Below are 6,013 nucleotides of genomic sequence, written 5' to 3'. Positions count from 1 at the left end.
AAGCATTCTGCAAGGTTGTAAATAGAAGTTATATATAAATCAATTTCATTCTTATGCATGAGAATAAATATATTGACTTTTTTACCATTACAATAGCATCACCAAAAAAATAAAGTGACTAGAAATAAGTTTAACAAAAGATGTATAGAAATTTAATGAAAAAAATAATAAAATGTTATTCAAAGGCATTAAAGAAAATCTAAATAAATGGAGAGATATACTATATTGTCATCAAATGTATAAAACTCAATATAATAAAGATCTCTATTCTCCAAAAATAAATCTTATCAATACAATTTTAATCAAAACCATAAGATTTTCTTCATAGAAATTGATGGAGTACTTTTAAAATTTATATTAAATAAAATGGCCCAAGAAGAGCCAAGGTAATTTTAAAAAAGAAAAACAAAGAAGAGGTGACTTAACTAAAACATATCATGACTTATTATACAACTATAGTAATTATGATGTGTTATTGGTGCAGAAATAGGCAAAGAGACCAACTGAACAGAATAGAAAGCTCCAAAACAGACCTATGCCAATGTAGAACTTGAGAATATATGTATCTTGAATATATATATACTCATACATATATATCTCAAATATATATCTCTATGTAGGCGTTTAACATGTATAAAATACATATACATTTATAAATATGTATATTTGAGAAATATATCTCAAGTTTACATATTATAAAAATTATATACTATAAATATATATGATTATATATTATATATTAAGTTTATTATTATAAAAATTATATACTATTTATATAGGTGATTATATACTATAAAAATTATATATTCTGCAATATTTATGTTGTAACTTTTCACATTGCAGGTTTAATGGTGTCAATATTTTTATGGTACATGTATAAAATTTTCCAGCAGATATTTGCCATTAGAAGCTAAGTACTATTTAAAAGTCAGGACTCTGGAACACCTGGGTGACTCAGTCGGTTAAGCATCTGCCTTTGGCTCAGGTCACTATCCCAGGGTTCCGGGATTGAGTCCCTCATCAGGCTCCCTGCTCAGCCAGGAGCCTGCTTCTCCCTCTGCCTGCCACTCCCCCTGCTGTGCATGCTGTCTCTCTCCGACAAATAAATAAAATCTTTAAAAGTCAGAATTCACATGATACAGAATACAGTTGATTTCTTTTTTTTTTTTTAAGATTTTATTTATTTATTTGACAGAGAGAGACAGCCAGCGAGAGAGGGAACACAAGCAGGGGGAGTGGGAGAGGAAGAAGCAGGCTCTCAGCAAAGGAGCCTGATGTGGGGCTCGATCCTAGAAAGCCAGGATCACGCCCTGAGCCAAAGGCAGACTCCTAACAACTGAGCCACTCAGGTGCCCCAGAATACAGTTGATTTCTTATTCAAGTTTCTGTATCAAGTCAAAACTGGCTATTTGATGCTGGCATTTTTGCACACCAGTTCTTCTTACTTTCTGAGTATCATGTGACTATCTATATACATACCTTTCTCAGTAAAGCGCTCTGAGTGTGTGTATATATGTGAATGACAGAGGTAAAACTGTGGATCACTGGAAAAACAATGGACCAATCTCAATAAATGGTCTTAGACAACGGTTAAGGAAATGGAAAACAATAAATTTGGATCTTGTTCTAGGTCTAGACAGGGCCTAAGATGGTGATTCTTGTTCAAATGACCTTTTGGGGGACTGCTTTCGGGAATATGGGAATGAAGGCAGCATAGGGCAGGGGGAAAGCTAGTAGGAATATGGTCTCAGCTGAAGACTAGCTTCAGTATAATTTCAAGGGAAAGCTCTAGAACACAAATTGTACCATTAGATTAAGTTGAACACTGTAACAGCAGTTGGCCTTTTGAAGTGATGTCAGTTATTGGCCTCCCTCTGTCCTTGAGGGTAGGAGTAGGAGACTTCTAGCAAGCTGGCTCCTGTTAGGCCTGTACTTCTTCAGAGAAGGGGGCAGCTGAAAGTTATCTGCCAGCACTCACGTCAGGTTGGGGAATGGGTATACTGGCTAGATGAAGTGAATTCATTTCATTTCCCCCACTAGTACAGATAGGGAAGAGTGACAACTGTTCTGACTTGCCTGACCTTCCAGGTTTTGGTGCCCAAATTCCCAAATCCTGGGAAACCCTTCTGGACACACAAAAAATCCTGGTCTACGATGAGTGTGGAAGATAGGGGGAAAAGTACAAAACCCATCTGTATGACAGCCCAAAAAATAGGGGCTGAAAGCAACCACACCACTTTTAGTGTCAAATAGATATAGTGTAGATTCTTTGACGTCTATAGTTACTATCTTGCTGTTTCCCACCCCCCCCACCCCGGCCATTGATGTTGGTAACCGTGATTTGCAGTTCACAACAATCATCATCCACTGTTGCATCATTCTGAAGGATATGACTTAAGTGTGCAGTGTAAGTGTGTTGTAATCAGAAGCATTAGCAGTCCATCTTTGGCTTTGCCTGTGGGTTAATTGCTGTGCCTCGTACAAGTTGAATTTTTTTTAACACTGTGAATGTTGTGACCATATTTTATAAGAGTGGCGATAATGAAGATGAGAATGGTTATAACACCACCAACAGCATGACCCAGATATCACTGCAAAAGAAACCCAAATGACTGTGTAATGTTGATGACCAATGGAAGACAATATAACTGGATTAGGAAGGTAAATAACAAAAACAGAGCATACTGCACAATATGCAGGGAAGAATTTCGGATTGGCTATAGTGGAGAAGATGTGAAAGTGCATATGGACACTGAATCTTACAAGTCTGGAATAAGAGAGACAAGTACTTCAGAATCAATCAAAAGTTTTTTAGTTTCTCAAAGATACCAATGCTCAGCTGAAAATAGCTGCCGAATTAGCTTGGGCTATCACATGAACCAGTGAGCATTACTGTATGGTACCTTTGACTGCTCTATGGAACTGAATAAGGTTACATTTCCTGATTCAAAACAAAACAAAACAAAACTCCCCTCTAGCTCTTAAGGCAATTTGACCTGAAAAATGGGAGTTTCAAATTGGCTTCTTACTGTCTATTAAGATTTTAAATGAAACCATATACACAAAACAAAGGGTGTTCTATCTTGTTCAAAGACAAAGTAGACTTGGCTCATTTATCTGCTTTCAGTGCAAATGTTAATTTTGACAAATTCTATTCAGTCTCTAAACTTCCAAAGAAAATGAAACAATGTCATCTGTGAAACACCTTAGACGTAATACTGCTAAAAAGAAAGGATGTGGTTTGCTTACCTGGGATATGGAGGTTTTCATAATGGAAGTGTTTGGTCATTTCAGTTTCCTTAAAATGTGCAGAAGCATTTGATTTAATTTTTGACTTTACAGAAATGGAAGGAGATAGCTACCTGAAACATGTGCCTACAAGATGACTATCATTGGGGTGCCTGGCTGGCTCAGTCGGTAGAGCATGCGGCTTTAATCTCAGGGTTGTGAGTTAAAGCCCCATGTTGGGTATAGAGATTACTTAAAAAAATAAGTAAGTAAATAAATAAAACCACATTATATATATGTGTGTGTATGCATATATATGTATATACATGTGTGTGTATGTATATATATATATACACACACATACATAACAAACATATGTATATATGTAACAAATGACTATCATTGTTGCTAGCCATAGAAAATATGTTAAAATCATGGCCTGCCATAAAATCATATTTTCAAAGTATGGAAAAAGAAGAATGTCCTGCTTCAATTTGGCAATATGTTGAGCATGAGAATGGAGAGGACTACAGTGAAACAGAAATAAACATGCTGGTTCTCTAAAACTGTCTGATAATCCTTGAAGAAGGCATGAGGAATCTAGCAAAAGATGAACCAACTGCACGGGAGTTATTCAATGTTATGTTAGATTGAGTCAAAAACTCAAACAGATTAAAAAAAAAGATGAATTTTTGGGGAAATAAACTATTTCAGAACTTTTTAAGAAGTCGCTAAAAAAGAGGGCACGACACGGTCGATTAAGCACCCAACTTTTGCTTTCCACTCAGGTCGTGATCTCAAGGTTGTGAGATGGAGCCCTGTGTCAGCTCTGTGCTTAGCACGGAGGAGTGGGTCTGAGACGCTCCCTTTCCCTCTGCTCCTCCCCTTGCTTGTGCACACGCTCTCTCTCTCTTTAAAATAAACAAATAAATTTTTTTTGTTTTGTTTTTTAAAGATTTTATTTTTTTATTCGACAGGATAGAGACAGCCAGTGAGAGAGGGAACACAAGCAGGGGGAGTGGGAGAGGAAGAAGCAGGCTCATAGCGGAGGAGCCTGATGTGGGGCTCGATCCCATAACGCCAGGATCACGCCCTGAGCCAAAGGCAGACGCTAAACTGCTGTGCCACCCAGGCACCCCTAAAATAAACAAATAAATCTTAAGAAAAAAAAGAAGTCCCTAAAAAAAGGCAACCAAGTTAAGCAGAACTTTTTGAATTTCTTTACTAAAACTGTACACTTACTTGGAAGCTAACTTCAATTTCACAAGTTTAAATTACTTTTGTGTTTTAAAAGCATTTTCCCTGGGGAAAAGAGGTTTAACTTATGATGACATACAATGTGCTTCAGAGTGTTTTTAAAATGATGAGCAGTTTGGATAGGAACAGCTTACATGATTAATTTAGAGAGGCAAAGAACCTAACTGACAAACATCCGGCTTACCAAAGCAAGTCTGTAGACACAAAGTAGGTAGACACAAAGGTAGACACTTCGGAGAGCTAGAAACAAATCCCTACAAATTTAGAAATGTGCTGTGCTAGTAAATAAAATCCTAAGTATTCTGTGCTCAAACACTTTCATTGAGAGAATATATATTCACTTTAACCATTATGTTAAAAAAAAAAGAAAGACGTCCTAAAGGCCCCAGGCAGTTCAGAGTATTAATGGAAAAGGAAATAAAGAATAAAAAATTCCCATTGTATCATTGAACAGAAAGAAACATATTGCTTTTTAATTTAATATAGGTAATATCTGTTTAATTAGGTCTACTGCATTTACATTCTCCTTTAAAAAATTCTTACATTTATGTATCTTAAGAATATAGACTAATAGGGCCCACAAAATTTAAATATGCAAAAAAGAGTTAAAACAGTTAAAATAAATTGCTGTACCAGAGCACAGAAAAGAACATAAAGATATTACATTATAAAAATATTAGGGCGTCTGGGTGGCTCAGTCAGTTAAGTGCCTGCCTTCAGGTCATGATCTCAGGGTCCGGAGAAAGAGCCCTGCATCATGCTCCCTGCTCAGTGGGAAGTCTGCTTCTCATTCTCCCTCTGCCCCTCCCCCCAATTTGTGCTTGTGCACATGCTCTCTCTCTCTCTCAAATAAAAAAAATAAAAAACTTAAAAAATTTTTATATGCCCAACTCTTGATTTCAGCTCAGATTATGATCTCAGGGTTGTGAAATCAAGCCCCATGTTGGGCTCTGCACTGGGCATGGAGCCTGCTTAAGATTCTCACTCCCTCCCTCTGACCCTCCCCCTTTTTCAAAAATTGTTATATTTTTCTCACATGTTATTTGCTTAATTATAATTAGTCTTCCTATTATTGCTAGTTGCCACTTTCAGCTAGTCCTATTGCTATTTTAAGTAATAGCATTAATGTAATGGAAAAGAAATAGAATATATAATTTCAAGTAAATACATGTTTTTATATTAAAGTAATAACATATGTGTATAATCATATTATCATTTATTTTCACACCTATCAGATTGGCAAAAAAAAAAAAAAAAGCCAGACATTTTCAAATGTTAGCAAGGATGTTTAGAAAAGAGAATCTTATATATTGCTTGTGGAGTATAAATTGGTACAACCACTTTGTGAAATCTTCTTGCGATATTCAGTATATTAGTTTTCTATTGTTGTGTAACAAATTACCAGAAACCTAGTGGCTTAAAACATATTATCTCACAGTTTCTGTGGCCCAGAAGTCTAGGCACAGCTTGACTGTTTCATTGGCTCAGGGTCTCACAAAGTTGCAATCAAGGTATAAGTCAGGCTGTC

The sequence above is a fragment of the Ursus maritimus genome, unplaced genomic scaffold, assembly GCF_017311325.1.
Source record: "Ursus maritimus isolate PB19 unplaced genomic scaffold, ASM1731132v1 scaffold_4, whole genome shotgun sequence".
In the NCBI taxonomy this organism is placed as follows: domain Eukaryota; kingdom Metazoa; phylum Chordata; class Mammalia; order Carnivora; family Ursidae; genus Ursus; species Ursus maritimus.
The sequence above is the reverse complement of the archived record's forward strand: the minus strand, read 5'-3'. Positions refer to the sequence as shown.